General features: G+C 38.1%; 1 long non-coding RNA gene across 2 annotated transcripts in view; it reads left to right on the top strand.

Annotated features, from left to right (window-relative positions):
- Positions 1 to 3,443: 3,443 nt before the first annotated feature.
- The window catches only part of LOC122235152, a 117,693-nt gene continuing 96,474 nt past the window's right edge, over positions 3,444 to 24,662 (top strand). Inside the window, exons 1-3 of one of the 2 annotated variants that reach the window (XR_006213278.1) lie at positions 3,444 to 3,633; positions 3,928 to 4,029; positions 7,203 to 7,271. This is a non-coding gene — a long non-coding RNA (uncharacterized LOC122235152). Of the gene's footprint in view, positions 4,030 to 7,202; positions 7,272 to 24,662 lie in introns of both variants that reach the window. The other variant, XR_006213277.1, reaches the window with a different exon arrangement.

Raw genomic sequence — 24,662 nt, forward strand, 5'->3', positions numbered from 1 at the left:
CAGACCTCATAGGTGATTAAAGGCACAGAAGCGATCTTCATGGAAAGTGCCAAGAATGTTCAACATCCATATCAACTATACAAGGCAGTTCTTCTGACCCTGACCATGGTTCTTCTTCATATTGTTGCTGAAGTCAAGACAATGCTGTATTTTAGAGTTTAGAGGAGAAGCGATATGTTACCAGTATCCAGAGGTATTTTCCTGAGCATCCCTTCATGGTGGAGCTGATTAGACTGTTGTGGCTCCACCTCTAATTACTGGCTGCATTTTGTGAAGATTAATTGATATGTCATTAGCAGGGAGAGAAATAGACTGGAGCATGTACAGTTCCACTGTAGTTGGAAATTACTTCTGGAGTGAAGATGCCACTGAATATTTGATCCTTCTTTCCTTGTTTTATCTCTCAATAAAGTCTAGAAAACTTTGGAGTTTCTTTTGAATATTCCAACTTAATTATTTTTATTTATATTCATTAACTTTTATGCCTTTGCCATCTCCAATAATTCTTGTTATTAAATCCCTCCAACCCCCTCTGCCCTCACTCAAAACTCTTGGACCTACCCCCAGTAAGGAGTGAGACAGGAAGTCAGCATACACATTTTCATTTTTTCCCATTTCATGCCAAGAGCATGCTTCACTTCAATAATCAAGAAAACAGGTGATACATAGTCAACAAAACAATCACAAAGTAAAATTCTAAAAACATAAGGTGACTGAAGGTTTTCCTCAGAATTAGAAAGAAATATATTTTTATATATACATAAAATATAAACAGACTTTTATACCCAGATATGTTAACTTGGAATATGCCTGGAGTCAAACAGAAATTTTAAAAAACTTATTCTAAGTTCTTTCACTTACATGTCCAACTGAATGCATTTTGAAGTAATTTTTCATTGACAACTGACTTTCTATGTAATTCCTGAGTCTATTAACTAGGGCTAAGCAGAGATTTTTTAAAAATGCTATTGAATCCACTTACCTTATTCAAAGATGCCAAAAGCAGAGTCTACAGGTTTACAGGAATTACTTATCTGTATGCAATAATCATGAAAAATTCTCCCTGAACCCAATAAAATATTTATTAATAGAATCATAAATTCATTGTTTTATTTCTAAATTCAATTGAGGACTCAGTGGAAAATTTTTAGCATTCTTGTTATTTTCTTACTATTTCAGAAAACAACTATATTTTTATATCTCCCTCCTGCCCTTCATCTTTCTTGTAATCATAACATGTTGCAGAAAGCTTTCTTAGCATCTCACAGCTCATAAGGCAACTTTTAGGAGGAGGAAAAAGAATGTTCCTTGTTGTAACAATTTCAGGGACATTCTTGTCATTTCCAGATAGAATTTTTGATAAACCATAAAACATTTTCTAACTGAATTTCAGTTGTTCATCTTCTTCCAATCGTGTTGCCCAACACCTACTTAAATGTCTGTTATTTTACTTCTAAAACAATCGACATTTTATATTTTGGTACTTTAGTTTGTGCCTTCAAATGAAATTGAATTCTCTAAGGACTGTCCAGGGACATAGCTACTTCCTCTCAATTTCCTAAATGTTCTGTGTATTCTAGTCCCTGTAACAGATTTTATATTTATATCACTACACTGAATAGTTCTTCTCAAACTTGTGTATAGATTATGTGTCTACTGGGGAATAAATTCACTGCATTGAAGCAAATACCAGGTAATACCGTCTATTTAACATTCTAAAAATGCTTAGGGACATGTTAAATGAAGTTCTATAGAACAGCGATCGTATATTGCCTATTAGGGTAGAGTTTAAGAGCTAATTACATATTCATCCATGCTTAGTTACTGAACCATAGAAACACCTAAATAAGCAGTTTGGAGTTATCCAGTGTGAAATAGATGTCCTATTAAGACTAATTCAAAGCATAGCAAAAAAAAAAAGGCTTTCTTAAAAGTAAAGGTAAAATAGAAGCAAATATTTTCTTTTAATGGCTAATGGAGCCAAATGCAGTTAAGCTACCAAGTGCAGCATGTTCTCTGCTAACTGTTGTGTTTTCCTGTTCACCAGAAAATTATACATCAAATTAGAGATTATTGTTAGGAATTTACATACCACCTGTTTTTATTTCCATTAACATTTCCTTTTAAACATTTTCTTTATACCTTCAGTCCTTATTACAGAAGCATTAATGTTTCTACCTTTTAGAAACTTGAAAGTAATGTAATTAGGAATCCTATTATTCCACCCCCAATGCTTCTTGGGGAGTGTTACCCACACTCATGAGCATTCCTAATGCAGCATTGTCATTTATAAAACAAGGAGACTCAGTGTTTTATTTGGCTGTCTTTGTTTGAGAAGTTTTGTGTAAGGTATCATGGTCTAAGTGCAAAGTTTACTCCCCGGTCATTAGCTCTGATTATTAGCTCTGAGTGGACAGAACTGTATTACTTAAATTAGTGATTGTACAGTTTCTAGGGCAAAGCCCTGACTTCAATTGTTTAACCGATATCCCTCAACCACTCACCGTTTTCCTGAGGTTAGAAGAGATATTCATAGCAAAGTGTCTTTGATGCAGTAGCTATGAATATAGAGAAAAGGAAAAGTGCATGCCCAATGATAGTAGGAGATGATCGTCTTAATTAACGTTCCAGCTTTGCCATTCACCAGTGCCACCACCGATACTCATGATCTTCAGGAGCACGCTGAAATTCTCCGGACCTCAATGACTCATTTTTATTGTATTTTATAGAAGCACCATGTCTATAACAGGTTAGAATAAAAAGAAACTCTCCCTAGGTTATTATTTGAGAAACAATATTACCTACATTATCATCAAGTTTCTTTGAGTAACCTCATTGTCCTCATTCTACCCAGTAACCAACAGGGCTGAAATATTAGTGCTCATAATTATATTAAACCTGAGAAGAAAGATTTCTGCAGAGACCCACAGCCCCTCTTAATTGCAAAACCACCCATAGATTCTCAGTTGCCTTAAGAAGTGAAGAGAGCTGGTCAGTGGGAGGGCACAGAATGTTCCTGTTCAGATCCCCTCCACATTGGTCATCAGTGTGGATTTCTTAATTCATCTTATCCTGTACACCAGTCAGAAAACCAAGCAAAAGTTAATAAAATTAATCTGAATAGCAACTATACTCACACTGTAACATGGATGTGCAAAGAGAATCTGCCTTCATTCCTTGGGACTAACTAATCTTATCTTCCTCAAAAGCCCCTGAACCTTGGGTAGTAAAGGAAGAAGATCGCCTTTAATTAGTGCAGCCTGATGCAATAATGTAATGCTTTTAAACAAAATATGCAGCCACTCAGGTTTTACATCTCTTTCTCCTGGTGGAGGTTGTGGCTCACATGACCTCATAAGTAAAGGAAATCTTGCATCCTCCTGTTGTCCTCTGATTCCTTTGGTTTCCATGGTGATGTTTTGTTCCGCTGGTTGCTACTCATCTGGGAGACAGCCGGTGGCTTCTGTCAGCTCCTGGTTCTCTTGTGGTGGTGAGGAACTGAAGGCCTGACCCCAGCAAGCATGGCCTGTCCACATTCCTGGCCCCAGGCCTTACTTTAAACCCCCAGCAGTTCTGAGGAAATCAATATTTTTTTATGTCTGTTACTCATTCTTAACACATCAGTGTGAGAAGGTACGGAGCTCTGCGCTAAGAAGAGAGAGAAGACCTTTTCCTTATATGAAAAAGCCTTCAAGTCTATTGTCAAATATTGCAAAACCTGTGTTGAATGCTTTTCAACCTCATTGTGGCAATTTATTCCCACTCTTGTGCCCACCTCATCGCCTCAGACCAAAGGGATGCCTCAGGCTAGTCAAAGAAAATGGCAAATAGCGGAAAAGCAAAAGACCTATTCATATTTTACTTACAAATATGAAAATAACTGAAAAGCTTAAAAGAAATGCAAGATATTTCATCTCTCTTTTTCAGTTCATTTCTTGAGTAGCCCACTCAAGAAAGCGAAAGGACGAGGGGAAGAGACTGAAGAGTCCCCAGGAGCTGGAAAGTTATTGAATCAGTGTGACCAGGAGAGTAAGTCATCCACAGCTCTGTAATTTGGGATTGTAAAAGTAAACTTCCAATCCACCCAAACTTCCCCATATCCCTAAGATTGTTTTTTCAAACTATTTGTGAGAATCCCTGTTCTGTACAGTGGTAAACAAACAAACAAACAAATAAACACAACTTCAAATTAAACGTGATTCTGATTTTCTAGAAAATTGTAGAGATCATAACATGAGAAAATGTGTGTGTGTGTGTGTGTGTGTGTGTGTGTGTGTACCATTCTCTTTCTCTACTGAACATTCTATGCAGCTATACTTTTCCCGAATGAACTGTGGCATTTGAGAGCACTTGCTCATTCTTTGTATCTTTTATTTCCTCTATATTTCCTCTGTGTCTTTCTCTCCCGGAAAGTCATATAAATCTGTTTTTTTCAATACCTTTTTAAAAAGATTTTGTCAAAATATGTTTTAAGAGGAAAACCTGTATTATATCTTTTTATTTTCTAGATGTACATTTAAGTTGATGTTTCTCTTATAGTAAGCTTCCACCCCTGGGAGTAAGGTAATAAATGTCCTAAATGTGTCCCAACTTGCCCTAAGCCTCTTGCACATAACAATTCTCAGAGAAATGTCAGTGCAATGTTTTCTGCCCCATTGATGGATATTTTTTTTTTCTGGGGATGCAATAAAAAGCACCACAGAATGGGTGGCCTAAACAACAAGAATTTAATGTCTCACAGTTCTGGAGGCTAGAAGTACAAGCTCAAGTTTTGCTAGAGTTCCTTCTGCAAATTGTGGGGGGAAATCTGTCCCTTGCTTTTCTCTTACCTTCTTGTGGTTTGCCGGAAATCTTGGGTGGTTGGGTTTTGTTTATTTGTTTTGTGTCGTTTTGTTTTTTGGCTTGTAGATCTCTTCCTGCATCTTCATATGGTATTGTCCCTGCGTATATTTCTCTGTGTCCACACTTCTCCCTTATAAGGAGGATACCCGTCATGTTAGATTAGGGACCACTGTTATGACCTCATCACAACTGATTATATCTGCAATGATTCTGTTTTCCAATAAAGTCACAGTGTGAGGTTTGGGGGTTAGAACGTCAACACATGAATTTGGAGGGGCACAGTTCAATTCATAGCACCGGGCATTCCACGGAGACACACAGTTGGATGGTTCAGGCATTCACCTCAAAGACTGTTTTCAGAAAGAGTTCTTTGTACCATATCCTCTTGCATATAAGCATTTGTGGTGTTCCTGTACTTAACCCAGTTCATGAAAAGGAAGGGGAGTTCTCATCTCCAAAAGCATCTCAGACTCCTTCTTCAAGGTGCTCTGAGCATAAAGACTGGGTAATTACACTATCAATCTCTTTTTATCAAAACTATTTGTAAGCCAAATGCCCTGCGGAAACAGGCATTCACTTCCCTGTTTATACACTGAACTGTCTTTGGAGGGCTTCTTCTAACCAGAGAAACATGTTACTCTGACCAGAAGGAAAGATGATTCTCAGGAGAATGAGTGAGTGCCAGCTAATGTGAGATCTGGGAGCACAGTCCCTAGCTGTAGGTCTGGGACAGAGTGGACTCTCAGTGTTCATTGAGTGACCTTGTTGACTGAATGATGGGTGTAACCAGGCTAAGAACACATGAAATGCAGATCCATGAAGGAGAAATGAGAGCTTCCCCTGTAAAGAGTACAATATATACATAGAGAGAGATCTGCTATGGCCTTTTGATATCACCCTGCCACGATAGACTACTTGGGAGCTGTTCTATTGTCATCTTAGATTTCTTTCAATACCACTGAGTCCTATCCTTGAATTTTACAAATAAAGAAACTAAGTGCCAGAGAGGTTTAAACAAGTGGATTTGCTTACTATTAACATAAAGGTCAGTACTAAAATCTAAGCCTCTGAAAACCCCATCAATTCTTCTATACCAGCAAGTGTCCTGATTTTTTCTCATTCTTCCACCTAGTTTAAGTTGCACAGTTATGGGCACCATTTGGAGCTGTGTCATGACAAAGACTGTCTCTTCTTGACCAAATTTCATATTCTGAGCCATCTTCTAGATCCCTACTGCTGGACTTCCCTGTTCGTCTTTGCATTGCCTGGTCTTAGAAAGAATCCTCCCAAGTTGACTTAGCCAGAATTCCCACCCTTGATATCTGATCGCCATTGATATCTGATCAAATTCTTCATCTCCATCATCCCCCAGATGGCATCTAATCACCTTGGCAGCCTTCAGCAAGAATCCTGTTAGGTCAGTTTACCCAGAATCCCACCTTTACCCCTAATGCCTACTTTTAGTAATTTTCCATCCACTCTACTCCTTGATTAGAAATCTCCACTAGTCCATTCAGGGCTCTGGATTGAGCCCAGTTGTATACTGAGGTCTCTCTTCCTCTACTGCAATAGTTTCTGATTAAAATCTGCTTCCATCCCTTTAACTACTATCCACCTCTGGTTTTCTCTGACAGCTTTCTGGAGTTCCTAATGTTATCACTAAGAGTTATTATTTTTCTGCAGGTGAATGTGTGTGTGTTTTTGCGTGTGTGTATATTTTTTTTATTCTCAGAAATACCTGTATCACCTACAATAAACTTAATTATAAAGCATCTAACTTAACTGGTGAAGTTTATACTACCAGCATACTAGACTCTACAGTCTCTCTTCTTACAATTGTAGTTAGTGCCTTCACTCATTGATAAATTAGATTTGGGTATCTTTTAAGGGGAAGAACTACATATTATTTACCATTGTTATCAAAGGCTGACCCATGGTGATCCCTGAATAAAAATTAGTTGAAAATATAATTAATAAAGTATGGATGAATGGATGTGTAAATGAATGTATACATGAATGATGTTTCTGTTCTTTAATACCAACACACAAATTGAACTACAGTTATTATAACTTTTTACTCAATATCCAAACCACTTCAGAGGGAATAAATGCCACCACATTTAGTTAAAGAGGGTGGATTTTAGAAGAAAATTAATACAGACACGACAGTAAGTAGCCAGCTACATGTCCTGAAAAATCACCTTTTGCTCAGCTATGCCTTCACGTACTACACTTTTCACTACATTCATATGGACTTGGTGTTGAGGGCACGAGCAAGGTTTTATATTCTTACTCATTTCTGTTGTAGCAGAAGTCTTCAAGGACAGTGACATGGCCTTCTCTTTCTGTTGTCTCCATAGCGACAAGAACTCTGCCTCTTGTGTCTGAGATACGCTGTTGACTGGATCTTACATCCAAGGTTTACTCTGGTGAGTAATGCCCTAGCCAAATAGCATGGATCGAGAATGACACATTTTGTCTAGCAGATTTCAGCAAGTATTTTGTGTGATTCCTTGATTTCTGGGCTTTTGTCGATAATTCTGTAATCATGAAGTTTAGGGGCTTTGGCTTCACTCTATAAAGGACAAATCCTATGTAATGACAAATCCTACTGGAGGCTGCAGTATGTGGTAAGCAATTGTCTGCATGTTCTAACTTAAGGAATATTATCCTGTTTCCCTAACACTTTGATTGCTGGAAAATTCCTTCATTTGAATTTAAATGTCTCAGCTAAAAACCCTCTGAGGATAATACAGGCACATAATCAAAAAAATGGGTCACTGTGTAGGTACGATTCTGACTGGAAAGAACAAGGTCAGTGTTCTAATGAAAAGTATTGGGTGGATCACTGCAGTGGGATTAGGCATCCAAGGGCAACCACAAGATATGGGGTTCTTGGAAAGGGCAGCGGCATCCAAAGACAGAAAAAGTGTGAAAAAAAAGACTGATCGGAGGAAGACTATTTTACACTTTTCCTCAAACATAACCTGAAAACTACTAGCTTTCCCATATTCTGGTGAATGATAAGAAAAACACTCATTTTAATCTCTAAAACAACTTGGCAAATGGTTTTCAAGAAGTTCTTTGCATGACCAATGCAGAGAGAAATTGCTTCACAAACTAGGATAGCAGGAACCAAGTTTATGTAATTTTCGTATTCTCCTATACCCACTACCCCATCCCCTGCCAGGGAGAGAGAGAGAGAGAGAGAGAGAGAGAGAGAGAGAGAGAGAGAGAGAGAGAGAGAAAATACAGGTATCCATCTCAGGTGTATAAAACCATAGTAAGAGAAAGGAGAAATGAGTATATTATTGTTCCCATTAGGCCTGCTTTCCTATTTCTATTTGGCCTACTCTGATTTTTTATTCCAGTGTTCATGGATAAGAAGGGAGGCAAAATGAGTTCTGCTCTCAAATGTAACTGTGGCCACAATCTATAATGGATCCTGACCATTTCCAAATCTCAGGCTTCAGTGAAGGCAGAGGAGGTGCAGCCTGTGAATAAGAACAAGACTAAGTTAAAAAAAATTAAAAAGAAAAAAAAAGAATAAGACTAAATTAAAATCGAGTTTTTTCTACTATCTCCACTGGCTAAATAACTTCGGACTTCTCACAACCGAAGCTGGGTTACTTCAGTTTTCGTACTTCTTAGTGTTACTCTGATACCTGGCCCTGCACCAAGGATGTGCTTCCTTTGCAGTCTCCTCACGTGGTGGTGCTCTCTTCCAGTCCTCAAAATCAGGAGGGGTGATCTAGGTCCTTCTCAATCTCGACCACTGTTTCTTGATCATCGCTCCCAACTCTCGAAAGCAATCATTTTTGAGGAATATCTCATCTGGACATACCATCCTTTCCCCCCTCTTTCTTGGTCTCATCTACAGACCTCACTGAACTCTCCTTATCCATAGCTGACTCCTACTTCTGCACCTGATGTAGACTTCGTGTTGACTCCATGCTCTACCGTAATCCTGGCAGAATTCAGCCCCCAGGTGACAACCATCCAACTCCCTAGCTTCTAGTTCCTCAAAGGCCTCACAACCAATGGCAGACCTCTACTCCCCTACAGATGTTCCCTTCCACGGCCTCGCCCTGGTCATCTTCCATACTTGTAACCACTCTAATTCCAAAATATCTTGCTTTGTGATCACAAAATTTTCAGTACCGGCATTTAAAAAAATTACTTCTTTTATGATCCTCTAGCAATCTTTCTCCCAGTCCAGAAGTTATACACAGAATATTTCTTGAGCAAATGGATGAGTGAACAAACCCATGAAATGAATGCGAAAATGCTAGCAACCCAGTTATAATTGAATAGAAAAACTTAAATCTTGCAGTGACTCTGACCCCGAGCAGCTGGCCAGATAGAAGCCTCACTTTTTGCCTTCCAATGTCACTACTAAATACCTGACAACCGAGAATAAGCGAGGGTAGGGACAGATGGCACAGAGAGAATCAGGAAGAGGTCCCATAACCACATTAACACCATAGTAGAATTTTTTATTTGAAACATGAAAATACACCTTCCAACATAGCATTTAATAGTTGAGGAGACAAAAAAAAAATGGATGGATGGATGAACGGAATAAGCTTCTGCTTCTTAATTTTCCCTAATTTATTTTCTCCCCATAGAAGTAAGATGCATAAATCTTTTCCCTTGACCAGGGGTACTTCCAGCAAATGTAGGTTTAACTGAACTGAAGCTGTAGGAGGAATGGAATCTTGTAAGTGTCCAAAAGACTTCCTTTACTGAAATAAACACACATTGTAGCAAATAACTTCAGGATTTCTCTTGGTTCTAGACTGTGAGATCCATTAACTTGGTTGGCTGGGCTTCTGGTCATTTGCACAGTGTTTTAGACCGAATCTTTTTCCTTCACTTCAGAAAAAAAAATCCATGTATCTAAATCTCATGAAACCGGGGCATCTGGGTGGCTCAGTCATTTGAGCGCCCTGACTTTTGATTTGGGCTCGGGTCATGATCCCAGAGCAGTGGGATCAAGTTCTGCATTGGACTACGCCCCAAGTGTGGAATTCTTTGTCTCCCTCTGCCCCTCTCCCCTGCTCACACACACTCTCTCTCTCTTTAAAATAAATCTCATGAAACTATTAAAGACTGGTATGAGCACTGGGTGTTGCATGTAAGTGATGAATCACGGACTTCCACTCCTGAAGCCAGTACTACGCTGTACATTAACTAACTTGAATTAAAATAAATAAATTTAAAAAATGATAATAATAAATAATTTAAAAAATCAAAGTCACTTGCAGTGTGAAGCTTCTCCTGACTTCGCTTTCTCTCTCATTCTTCAAGAAGTTCTTCATAAGTCTGTTATAGGCTTTAAACAATATTACAGTGATGCTTTAATGGTGTAACTAGTTTCCTAAGAAATGGTGAGTTCGTTTCTCAAGGACAGAAGACACATATGTTATCTCTATAATGCAGTAACTAAATGCAACTCAATCATGTTTATGCTATACAATATGGTCTATAATTAATTAATTCAGTGAATATTTATGAAGCACCCACTATATGCCACTTATTATTTGAGGTGCTGGCAATATATCAATGAACAAAGAAGATAAAAATCTCTGTCCCATCGACCTTGTAATTTTTGCATCTTAGAGGAAGAGGATATGGCAGCCCTGTAGGAATGCCATTCAGATGTCCCTTCAAAGACAGCCTATCGCAAGTATCTGCCATAATAAGCTACTCTAGGCATGGGCTGTTTTTAGCCAATGACTGAACCCAGAGTGGGAACTACAGATGGGCCATTCCAGCCCATAAGAGATGCCATTAATGATTCATCTAGGCTTTGGGGCTCCCCATTGGGTGTCTTGGCCAAGACTTTGTCAGAGCTGTGTTGTAGTCTGAGGCTTTTCCTACCCAATTCTTCTTCACTTCTTTCCTTCCTAAGACAATAGACTTGCATGATGGTCTGAAGGCTCTCCATACCTACTCTACTCCTTTCCCTTTAGTTTGAGATGTACTCCCGCCCACCAATAAGTCTCATACACCTCTAATTCTATGTTGGAGTTGGTTACCAGAGGCACAGAACTGGTACAGAAGACAACAAAGATTTTCTAATTTTAATCCTTTAAGTATAAAATGGATTTTTACACTTGTTTTGACTGCCTATGATATGCTTGCTATTGCTTTGTCTTCACTCAAGGTTTTTGGAAGTCCACAAAGTGAGAAGAAAAGGGTTCCTAATATGATTCTCAATAGTTATGCAGACACATTTTAGAAAACAAAGTCAGTATCAGTCCAAATAATGCTTTGCTGAAGCTGGCTAGAACCAGTTCTGTGCTTCTCTTCCAAATTTCACCTTCAGTGACATCACACTGGCAGCTGTAAATCAGCCATGGTGGAAGAATTTACACCACCTAAACTGGCGAATTCTATAACTTGGGGTTGTTTTCATTTTGTGCATCTGTTTTTTCCAGAGCTAGTCTAGCAGCCCATCATTGCTCCCAGACCTAATATCCAGGCATACCTGTCCAGCAGTCCAAAAATAAGAGTATATACTTTTTGAAAGTAAAACAAAGACAGACCCAAGCAAAACCTTGCAAAATGTTCTTGAAAATAAAGCCAAGTTGATTCTTGGTAAAAAAAACAAACAAACAAACAAACAAAAAAAAACAGTTTAATAGGTTTCTCTGTTTGTTCCTGCTTTAAATAGTCACATGTCCTGTGTTTTTATGCCTCTTGTTCTCTGCACACTTGTCCCCTTGATAGGACCTTCAGTAGCCTTTTCTGGAAGCAGACCACCACTATTTTGTCCCATTTACCTCACATTAATATGGAGGTTCCATCGCATTATTCTGAGAATATGCTGTTCCAAGAAAATGTTTTTGATTTATTCTTTGTAATTAAATGTATTCCCTTGCCACCTAATTTGCACTTTGATATACAAAATTTTGATATCCGTGAATAGCATTGTTGCTAAATACTCAAAATATGTCATTCCTGACATCTGTGTAATTAATAAACTTTAAAACATTTGTGATTTTTCAAAATTCATTTCCTATAATTATGTGTGCCTTTTCATGATCTTTCATGTTTTAAATTTTTTCATGTATTTTGATTTTTCATGTATTTTTAAAAATTTTATTATTTTTGAGACAGAGAGAGACTGAGTGGGGGTTGCAGAGGGAGAGAGAGGGAGACAGAATCTGAAGCAGGCTCCAGACTCTGAGCTGTCAGCACAAAACCTGAAGTGGGGCTCGAACTCACCAACTGGGAGATCATGACCCGAGCCGAAGTCGGACGCTCAACCGACTGAACTACTCAGGCGCCCCTCGTGTATTTTTTTTCATATTATCCCAGAGCTGTACTTCATATCCTCTTTTTCATGATTTTAAACTATCATGAAATGTATTCTGGTGCCCGCTCCCTCCCCCCCCCCCAGAATGTTTTGCCTGTTTTTCTTCCTTTTCAGTTTGTGCTTTTGGTTTTTATTGTTATATTTTAAAAATGAAACATGTTGTCCTTCGCCCTTACAAAATCATATCGGGAAAAAGCTGGTTTTATTATTTTCTGTAGCCCTAATAAAATAATTTTAGCAATGATAATAAGAAGAGGTAATATACCTCTCCCATGATCTTTATGAATGCATTTAATAGAATGCATTTTTGGCAAAATACTTGTCAACTTCCTTGGAAGAACAGAAGAACCCACTCTTTATTTTTTTTAGTGGCACTAATAAAATAGAAATAATGTTCAGAATACATTTTCTACATGTTTTCAACAAAGCCTAATATTTTTTATTATGTTCATTCAGAAGGATCCAAACAAAGTATTAAATAAAGGGAGAGCAAATGTGTGATCCATATGACTCCAGTCCCTTGTTTCCACACCCAAGACAAACATCACTCATTGTCATCACTATCCTTTCCAATGAGCAGAGAAGGCCTCTAATCCTCTTCATGATTGAAATGTGTTAGGAGATAAAATTATCTTTTTTAACAAAGGTCCTTATTTTTTAAACGTGCATTATAACACTTCTTTAATATTCTCACATGCTTGAAATCCTTCTTGAATTATACAATATTCTAGAGACTGAACTATTTTTCAATTTCTCCAAGTTCCTAGAGACCCTGGAGATCCCTGTGTTTTATAGATGTCCTGTAACTTTCTCCTTTCTCTCTGGCTTTCTTCTTGTTCCACCTCCAATATTAAAATATATATGCAGACTTTAAAACAAATTTGAAATTTGAGTTAGAGATGTTTCAGACCACCAGCTGTTCAAGAACACCTTCATAAATATGCCTGAAATATTAATATCAAGAGGTGAAAAGGAAGGGAGCCAACTATTTAGTATCATCAAGCCACGTTCTGTAAAAACAGCAGGTTAATAAGGCATCTTTACAAATGATAGCTCTGGATTCATGGGTGAGGAAAAGCCACCCATTATTTGACTCTGAAGTTTACAGTCCTAAGAGAATACGCTCATAAAAGAATTTCACCAAAAGCTAATATTCTGACATGTCTTGCAACAGTGTATCCAGTCATCAGAGTATTTAATCAGTTTTCTTCTGTCCATCTGATGGCCAACCTAATATCATAAGAAGACAGAAATTGCTAATATTTGCTCCTATCCTACTATGATAGGCACACCAACAATGTCAATGTAATCATTGGAGATTTTATGAAGTAAAGGAAGAAAGCAACTAAAGCAAAGAGAGATTTAGAAGTGCTGTGATTCCGACTTGGAAAATAGTAGAAGGGGATACCGGCCAAGAAACGTAGTTGGCCTATAGCATCTGAAAAAGGCAAAAGAATTGATTAACCCCTAGAACCTCCAGAAGGAACACAGCTCTGCCAACACCTTGCTGTTAGCCCGTGGACGTCCATTTCAGACTTCTGACCTCCAGAACTGTGAGATAATAAATGTGTCTTGTTTAAAGTTGTCAGTGACTTCATTGTCACTTTTAAAAAAGTGTTTGCTCTAGTTTGATGTTTATAACTTGGGAGTGCTTTGCAGTTCAACAGTGAGGGTGTTCCACATGAATTTCTACACACAACAAAGCTATCATTAGCGTGCATTTTCAAATAGACTGTTGTAACCCACTCAAATCAGGAGATCCAATGTGCTTTTGTGATAATAATAAATATATGAAGCACTTTAAAACTCACTGTATGTTAAAGCCTAGAATGCTATAGAATTTTTTATATGAGCTTAATGTGCTAGTCCATACAAATGCCATGCAGCTTAGCATTAAGAGGCAGTATGTTTTGGGACAAACATTGCTCCTAAATTCCTTCAAGTGTGATTTGAAGGGTGTCATGCAAAATTCTCCTTCCTAAATATATCGCCAGGCCAACATAGCAGAGTACTGAAGATGCACGACAGAGAGACTTAAAACCGTATATTGCCAAGGGACCTATTTAAAACAAAAATAATCTTTATAGTAGCATATTTACTCAACTACTCATTCACAAAAGATTTATCGTGCAGCAAATAACATAGTAAAAAAAAAAGTACAGATATTAGAATCCACAACTGGCTTAAAATTCAGGTTTAGGGGCACTAGGGTGGCTCAGTCGGTTAAGTGTCTGACTCTTGGTTTCGGCTCAGGTCATGATCTCATGGCTTGGGTGGTGAGTTCAAGACCCGCAGCAGGCTCCATGCTCACAGTGCAGAGGCTTCTTGGGATTCTCTCTCTCCCTTTCTCTCTCTTCCCTCCCCCTCTCATTCCCTCTGTCTCTCAAAATCAATAAACTTTAAAAATAAATAAATAGGGGCGCCTGTGTGGCTCAGTCAGTTAAGCGGCCGACTTCGGCTCGGGTCATGATCTCACGGTCCGTGAGTTCGAGCCCCGCGTCAGTCTCTGTGCTGACAGCTGGGAGCCTGAACCCTGTTTCAGATTCTGTGTCTCCCTCTCTCTGACCCTCCCCCGTTCATGCTCTGTCTCTCTCTGTCTCAAAAATAAATAAACGTTAAAAAAAATTTTTAAAATAAATAAATAAAATTCAGGTTAACTTCTTATGAACTGCTTTTGAACTATTTATGAATATCCTATCACTCTCTCTCACCTCCAATTTCTTTGTTTGTAAAACGAAGACAGAGGAGAAAAACTATTAAACTGGACTAAGGTACAAATTTTTCATTTATGCTCAGTTAATTATTTGACCATTCATTGAAAACTATGAGCTAGTTACTGGGGGGAAAAAAAAGATGAACAAAATTTATTTTCTTCCACAGAGACTCACAATGGGTGAGGAGACAGATTTATTAACTAACAATTATAGCAGCAATAAGAAAACCCTCAATACATTTATGTGTAAAGTGTTATGAAAGCAGGTAAGATGCAATGATTTACTAACTCTTGTTGGGAGAAGGGAGAAGTGACAATAAGGATGGGTTTTGAAGGATGACCATGTATTCTAGAGGTAGGGAATTTGAGCAGAGGGAATTACCATACGACTCAGCAATTTCACTCCTACTTATATATTCAAGAGAAATGAAAACGTATGTCCACACCAAAATTTATGTACACAAATGTCATAGCAGCCTTAGTGAGAATAGCCAAAAACTAGAAAGTACTCAAGCACCCATTAACCAAGGAATGGATCAATAAAATGTGGCATCTACATGTGATGGGATATTCAGCCATAAAAAGTACTGATACATGCGACAATATGAAAAGAACTTTGAAAACATTATGTTAAGTGCAAGAAACCATATTCAATTTAGTTAAAGAACACTTCTATGATATGATTACTATTTATATGAAGTGTCCAAAATAGGCAGAGCTAGAGACCAAAGGTAGGTTAGTGGTGGTCTCGGGCTGGGGGTAGGATATTGGTGAGAAATGAAGAGTGATATTTAATGGGAACAGGGTTTCTAGGGCGTGTGATGACAATTTTCTAAAACTATTGTGGAGATGGATGCATAGGTCTATAAATATACTAAAAGCCATTCACTTGTGTACTTCAAAGGAATGGTATATAAATTGTATCACAATAAAATGGTTACACACACAGAAAGGAACAAAAAGCAATAGGCAACCCAAAATTTCCTCTAAGCTTCCATATGAAATGGTTACCACTAAGATATTTGTCCATTATATTGCAAAATAAATATTCTCAAAATAAACAGACAGACAAAGTTCTGCATGAGAGAGAGGGAGGGGAGAAAGCAGACAGAGGAGAAAATCTATAGACTGAGATCTTGGAAAAATTGTGAGCAGACGGACTGTTGATTCGGCCGCCAGAGTGACAAAGCAGATATTCACCCGGCATTTCATTCTCTCAGTTGTGCCATTAACAGTAATACTAAAATAAATACAAGAAATGAGTATTTCAAGAAATGACAATCTTAGCATGAAGGCGTAATGTGAACAGAACTCCAGGAAACCGAATATCAGCTTTCATAGTAATCTTAACCTTGTCCTGTGAATTAAAACAGTTAATCAAGAATATCTCAAAACACTTTCCATGAATATGATTCCATTTGCATGATTCCATGTTCCATGAAAACTTCGCTTTTGTTTAAAAAAAAAAGTGTAAGTTCCCTTTTATAAGAAACCAAGCTAAGAAGATAATCATTTAGAATAAAGTAAATGAGATGGAAAATAATAAATAATAAATTCTAAAATAAGAACAAATGTATGAAAGCACAAATAATATTATTGAAATAGTAATAACTAACACTTTAAAAAATTTTAATGTTGATTTACTTTTAAGAGGTAGAGAGAGAGAGACAGAGAGACAGAGTGTGAACAGGGGAGGGGAAGAGAGAGAGGGAGACACAGAATGTAAAGCAGGCTCCAAGCTCCGAGCTGTCAGCACAGAGCCCGACGCAGGGCCTGAACTCATGAACCGTGAGATCATGACCTGAGCCAAAGTCCAATGCTCAACCTACTGAGCCACCCAGACACCCCTTAATAACTAACACTTTTAAGGGACTATATGTCACACTCTGTGTCAAACTCCTCCCTACCCAGACACACATTCATTTAATACTCAAAATCCTATGGGTTAGGTTCTATATTCCCAATTCACATGAGTTAAAATGAGAGTAGAGCAATGATGTAGGTTAGCAAAACTCACACAGGTAGTGAATGTGAAAGGGGAAATTACCCCCAGGCAGTCATGCTCTGTATGCAACACAGGATAAATTGCAAAGATATGCCCGGGAAGTATCAGTTCTTTGGGGCTGAAATGAATACAGGTTTTGTAGTGAGCGATGTCAGAGAAGAAACTAGAATGGCAGGCTGGGATGAGTTAGTTGGTGTCCCCAGCTATGGAGGCCACATTAGGGCTGCACTAACTGGGTAGTTGCTCGATGTGTTCATTTACATGGAGCTGTGAAAAATCACTGGGTGCTAGTAATTTATTGGAAATCATACCTGTGTAATTATAGTATAGTATATATATAGTATACTATATATATATATATATAGTATATAGTATATAGTATATAGTATATATATATATATATTGCATCTAGTTTCTTTCATTTAATGTCCCCTTTTTGAGATTTATCCATGTTGCTTTGTTCTTTTTATTACTGAGTAGTATTCCATTGTGTGAATGCATGGCAATTTGTTTATTCATTTTCCTGCTGAGAAACATTAGGACTTTATTTTCCAGTTTGGTGCAATTATAAATAAGATGGCTATTAATATTTTTATAGAAGCCCTTTTGTGAACATACGTTTTCATTTTCCTGGGCAAGCACATAGGAGTGAAATTATTACATGTGAGTTTAGCAAAACTCATGCAGGTAGTATATGTGAAAGGGAGATTCTCACCCAGGCAGCCATGCTGCCTTCTAATTCCCTCTTACAAAATGTCAGTCTGGTTGATAATTGGACTTTCTTTTGACAGAATAAGGTATACAAGTTTGGAACCAGAGATGAACTGAGGGTGATAATTGCAAGGAGGCTAAGTGCTTTCCTCTCCCCCTTTTCACATGGATGCTCAGCCTCCTTATACATAAATAATCCATAAACACATATTAAGACTATTGGTTGGAAAGAACAATAAATTATTAACTTAGTAGAAGCAGCAAAATGTCCTTGCCTGGCTTAAATATACCACAGTTATGAATGTAGATTTTGGTTTGAAGACTTTAAGTAACGGGATTAAATCTCTTCTAGTGATAGTAATTTTTGCATGCCGTGGAAGGTGGGCTAGGAGCTGGGAAGTAATTTAAGAGGCTATTGCAAAAGTTCAGGTGAAAAGTAATGAGGTCAGGATCTCTGGAAGTTCTTAGGAGGGAAATGAAATCAAAAGGTACCCAAACACTGCTTGTGAACAGCATATGTGTGTCTTTCTGTCTGTCTGTGTGCAATAATTTTGTAACAGTACTCACTTTCTTTCACATTCATTGCATTTACGGCATCCATACACAACAGATTCTATATTACAGTTGCAAGTTTAACCAGAATATTCAGACCAGCCAGTAAACTGTGATAGCTGTCACCTACTGGCAAGCCCCCCTGTGTCACACACATTGGACGCATATCTAATGTGACCAATAACACCCTCAATATATTATAGCTTTCCAGTTTGTTTCTCTTCAGAATGTTTCTAAAACTCTCAACCGTTGCAACATAGTAGTTTGCCTTCACTGCTCTATAATCAGTTCTGAAAACTGCAGGAAAACAAAACATCCAACTGAAATAACATGTGAGAAGGATGTGAATACCAAACTCTGACCTTCATGGTACCTCTTTTATTGCGTTTCTCGACGATTTTCATGTAAAACAGTATTAAACAGAGATGAAATTTATAATATCAGATTCAGAGAAAGATCAACCATCTATTATTTTTTTCAGTTCAGAAAGTCCTGGAAGAGATTATCTTTATCCTCTCTCTACTGTGACAGGCTTTGTCATTCTGCTGGCTGGCACATCCTTCTGATTGAAACAACATTGGTTGGTCATGGTTTAGGTTACTTCCATAAAATGTACTGTCTCTCTGTTTATTCAGTGGTATTGACTGGAAACTCAGAAAGCTACGAAAAATCTAAAAGAAAACAAGAATTGAACTGGAGAGCCATTTCCCACATGTTATCACCATCTTGTGACTAGTATATTCATAGAAACTGCCTGATCCAGCCTTCCCCCACAATTAACTTCGTGAATTTACTGTGGGTGGTTGGCCTCTTCTTTATATTGTCTCCCCATTTTTTCTTGGGGAATCTCTTACTTGAGTGTTTTTCAAAATTGAAAATAGATCCTGAATCAATCTTTCATTACTAAAAATGTTAAACATTCCGTACTTGTTGAGCAAGACAATTAACCCCTGTTAATTGACTATTAAAAGTATTTATCAAAGGCTACAAAGGATGGGGGACTCTACAGTTTGTTTGTGCATCACCAGGTGGTCAGGACCATTGGGTTCTGGGATGTCTGGAGCCAAGAGATGTGTCTTCTGGGAAGGTGACTTTATTTCGAAGGTAATATACCTCAAGAACCACCAGGAGAAGTGCATGCTAACTCTGGCACTGACATGCTTTCATTGATTTTGCAAACTATCGATGTAGCAGCTGTGAACACGAACTGCACTATATCAGAGTCAACAGGAAAGACAGGCTTTCTATATGTCAGAGGGAATTGCTTACCTTAGATGGCTAGCTCAGCACACTCTGATGTACATCCGCACAGTGAAAAGCAATACATGAGGGTTCTAGTTTAAAAAAAAAAACACACACACACACAAAAAGGCTCTCTCTGCAATATAAAACTTGATGCAGGATTCTTCATCTTGGCACATCTTTCATCAAATTAAAACTCCAGGCTTGAAATAAAAATTGCTGATGGGAGTATTAGTGCGCTTCAGGCACTGCTCTCTGTAGGGAGAAGGCTGCAAACTGATCATAAAATCAGTTATTCATCTAATTAGGTGGGAAAGGAGTCAAGCTTTTACTGCTAAAAGAAATAAAAGCCTATATTGGCCCTCTTCCTTGCAAGTAGGTCAATTTACTTGAATCTGAGTATCCAGGAACTTAAGTGGCATCTCCAGAACTCTAATGACTCCTCTGTGCTAAGTAGGATGTGTTCAATAAAACCCGGCCCCCACACATTATGTCCATAAGGGCTGAATAACGTCCATAAGGGCTGAAAAAGGCCAAATTCTGTGAAACAAACTACACTAAAATGTTGCAAGTCTGTTCAGAATGATGGTAATCTGTCAGCCAGTTTCTAATAGAGAGAACTCATTTTATATTTCTCATTAAATTGTCTTCACAAAAATATAATGAATAATGGCTTGTTTTGAAGACACTTTATGTTTAGGACATCTAAACATAAGACACAATATTTGTCTCTTTAACAAAATTGGTTATAAAGGTACTTATAAACAAGATTCGTTTTTATAAAGCTATTTCTTAAAGAATAACAGAAGGATAATTTTGGGGATATATCTTAAAATATTCTTGAAGGATAATCAGAGGCCAGAAAAATTTGAGGTGGGTGTCTTCCCGTTAAAAAAAAATCTTTTTGAGGGGCGCCTGGGTGGCTCAGTCAGTTAAGCATCCGACTTCGGCTTAGGTCATGATCTCACAGTTCTTGAGTTCAAGCCCCACATCAGGCTCTGTGCTGCCTGGAGCCTGCTTCAGATTCTGTGTCTCCCTGTCTCTCTGCCCCACCCAATTCATGCTCTCTCTCTCTCTCTCAAATACATAGTAAACATTAAAATAAATTAAAAATGAAGAAATAAAGAAATAAAAATTTAAAAAAATCTTTTTGATAGTGTTTCTCTAGGAGTCAGTGCATTATTCAACTCTTCTGCAATACTTGACCCCGTATGCCAAAAATCTTCCTATTTTAAGTTTCTGGAGACCTACCTACTGAAATGATATCATAAACAAAAGGTGGAGTGAATTTGAGAGTTAATTTCTTAATAGAAAAACTACCCATTCTACATAAAATACAAAAAATATTTTTAAAAATCACAATGTTTTCATTTTGTTCGCATGGTTAGGATTAAATTTTATGTCAATTTCTTATTCTATGTTAATAAAAATATTATTATAAAGAATTAATAGGGGTACCTGGGTGGCTCAGTCAGTTAAGCATCCTACTATTGATTTTGGCTGAGGTCATGATCTCACAGGTTCATGAGCTCAAGCCCATGTCAGGCTCTGCTTGGGATTCTCTCTCTCCCTCTCTCTCTGTGCCTCTCTGGCTCACACACCCTCTTTCTCTCAAAATAAATAAACTTTAAAAAAGAAGAATTAAGCTGGAGGAGTTAAGATGGTGGAGCAGCATGGAGAACCTGAGCTTGTCTCATCCCTAAAAGGCAGCCAGATCAGCACCAAACCATTTTGAACACCCAGGAGATTGATCCGAGGATCATATCTTCATAACTTGAGCCATGGTTATGCCATGCAGAGAGGTGAACTGGGGGAGAGAAAAGCTATAGAGGGTAGGGAGTTGTTTTTGTGGTGAGAGGACAGAAATGGGAGAGTGCAGCACATCGGAATCATGCAAGAAAACTACTCCCCTGGAAATAACTGGAGAGAAAGAGAAAGTGAAAACACTCACAAGGCTCTGAACAAGAAATCTATTCCCCAAAACCACTGACAGAAAGAAAGAAAAGGGTTTTGATACCACCAGGATTCTCTAAACAGTGCAGAGTCCGAGGTTCTGGAACTCAGTGCTGGCGTTGCTTGATAACGAAGCAGGGCAAATCCTGAGAAGCAGGCAGCAGGGTCTGAGGGATCCATGTACCACACTGGGAGAAACAGTTCTCCCACTTGAAGTGCATTTGGTAGAGGCCATAAGACCTCTCCACAGGCAACGGTCCCAGCAGACCCTGGAGAGCAGCCACCTTTGCTGACATCGGGACAAAGACACCAGATTGCGATGACACCTGGTGCCAACTGTGTGTTGTGGTTTGCCATAATCTCTGAACCTCTGCCACTGCGTGATCACGTGAACATTTTCTGGGGCAAGCCCGCGCACACAGCTATTGCTCAGTGAGACCCCTCTGCCAGAGAGTTAGCACGGGTCCAAGCCGCAGGGGTCTCTGAAGTGTGGGGTTTTGAAACACAACTCCATCTGAGATAAAACTCTGGAGAGACGTGCTGCCTGACATACAGACAGCTTAGACATGGGCAGGGTAGAGGCAGGGAATGGACAGAGGCCTGAGACAAAGGAGGAGTGCTTGATTGCAGGTTGGTGAAAGTGCGAAGTTCCTAAGGCAGAGACTAGGGAGCTGGGTGAAGCCACTTCCACCTCCACCCTCCCGTGCACGTGCATGTGCAGGGGTGCCACACTGATCCACCCCAGAATAATAAGCTAAGAAGCTCCACCTAGTGGAGAACGAAGCTGTTACACCAAGCCCTGCCCAACTGTGCCCTCTAAGCACATCTGCTAGAAGACCACCTACAGAGTGTATGGACTATAGAGGGCTTCATATTTTCAGTTCTGGGGGAAATTGGATGTAACTTTATTCGGGTCTCATTCTGTTGGCTGGTTCATTTATTTGTTCATTTTCTTTGCTCCTGTTTTTGCTTAAATTGTTTTCTTTTTTTCCTCTTTCTTGGATACAGAAAGAGAAACATTTATTTTTTTCTTCTTTTTAAATTTCTTTTATTCTATTTTATTTATTTCATATTCTTTTATTTCATTTTATTCTATTTTATTATAAAATTTTTTAATTTAAAATTTTTTCATACCTTTTTTCCCCTTTTCTTTCTCTTTTTTCTCTATTCTATCAAGCTTCTCTCAACAAGCAAACCAAAACTCACCTAAGATCTAGCTTCCTTTATTTAATTTTTTGTTTGTTTTTTAATTTTTTTTATTTTTAATAATTATTTTATTAATCTTTTCTTCCTACAAAATGACAAAATGAAGGAATTCACTTCAAAAGAAATAACAGGGAGAAATGACAGCAGGGGCTTAACACAGATATAAACAAGATGTCTCAACTAGAATTCAGAACCACAACAATGAGAATACTAGCTAGGGTTGAAAAAAGCATAGAATTCCTTTCTGAGGAGATAAAAGAAGTAAAATCTAGTTAGGACTACATTAAAAATGCTGTAACCAAGATGCGATCTCGAATAGATGCCATGACAGCAAGGATAGAGAAAGCAGAGCAGTGAATGAGCAATTTAGAAAATAAAATTATGGAGAGTAATGGAGCTGGAAAAAAAGAGGGAAACAAAGACAGAAGAGCATGACACAAGACTCAGTGCACGATAAGAACTCAGTGACTTATTAAAGGACAAACATCTGAATCATAGGAGTCCCAGAAGATGAAGAGAGAGAAAAAGGGGTAAGGTTTATGTGAGCAAATTATAGTGGAAACCTTTCCCAATCTGAGGAAGGACACAAACATCAAAATCCAAGAAGCACAGAGAACTCCTATTAGATTCAACAAAAACTGACCATCACCAAGGCATATCATAGTCAAATTCACAAAATATACAGACAAGGAAAGGATTATGAAAGTAGCAAGGGAAAAAAGTCCTTAACCTATAAGGAAATACATACAGGTGAGGTCCACAGCAGACCTACCCACAGAAACTTGGCATGACAGAAAGGAGTGGCAGGATATATTCAATGTGCTGAATTGCAAAAATATGCAGCCAAAATTTCTTTATCTAGCAAGGCTGTCATTCAAAATAGAAGGAGACATAAAGAGTTTCCCAGGCAGACAGAAACTAAAGGAGTTTGTGACCACTAAACCAGTCCTGCAAGAAATTTTAAGGGGAACTCTTTGAGTGGAGAAAAGACAAAACAAAACAAAAAAGATCAAAAGCAACAAAGACTAGAAAGCAACAGAGGACATCACCAGAAACACCAGCTCTACAGGCAATGCAATGGCACTAAATTCATATCTTTCTGTACTCACTCTAAAGGTCAATGAACGAAACATTCAAATCAAAAGACATAGGCTATCAGAATGGATAAGAAAACAAGACCCTTCTATATGCTACTTACAAGAGACTCACTTTGGACCCAAAGACACCTTCAAAATGAAACTGAGGGGATGGAGAACCATCTATCATGCTAATGGTCATCGAAAGAAAGCCAGAGTAGCCATACTTATATCAGACAAACTAGATTTTAAAATAAAGACTGAGGGGTGCCTGGGTGGCTCAGTCAGTTAAGCGTCTGACTTTGGCTCAGGTCATGATCTAGCGGTCTATGAGTTTGAACCCCACATCAGGCTCTGTGCTGACAGCTCAGGGCCTGGAGCTGTTTCGAATTCTGTGTCTCCCTTTCTCTCTGCCCCTCTCCCACTCATGCTCTGTCTCTCTGTCTCTGTCTCTCTTTCAAAAATAAACATTAAAAAATTTAAAATAAAGACTGTAACAAGAGATGAAGAAGGGCATTATATCATAATTAAAGGGTCTATCCACAAAGAACTAACAATTTTAAACATTTATGCCCCCAATGTGAAGAACCCCAATATATAAATCAATTAATCACAAACATAAAGAAACTCATTGATAATAATACCATAATAGTAGGAGCCTTCAACACCCTACTAATAGCAATGGACAGATCATCTAAGCAGTAAATCAACAAGGAAACAATGGCTTTGAGTGACATATTAGACCAGATGGACTTAACAGATATATTCAGAACATCTCATCCTAAAGCAGCAGAATACACATCCTTCTCGAGTGCACATGGAACATTCTCCAGAATAGATCGTATACTGGGACACAAATCAGCCCTCAAGAAGTACAAAAAGATTGAGATCATACTGTGCATATTTTCAGACCATAACGCTATGAAATTCAGAATCAACCACAAGAAAAAATTTGGAAAGACCATGAATACTTACAGATTAAAGAATATCCTAGTAAAGAAAGAATGGGTTAATCAAGAAATTAAAGAGGAAATTAAA

Source organism: Panthera tigris, chromosome F2 (assembly GCF_018350195.1).
Source record: "Panthera tigris isolate Pti1 chromosome F2, P.tigris_Pti1_mat1.1, whole genome shotgun sequence".
NCBI classification, from domain to species: Eukaryota; Metazoa; Chordata; class Mammalia; order Carnivora; family Felidae; genus Panthera; species Panthera tigris.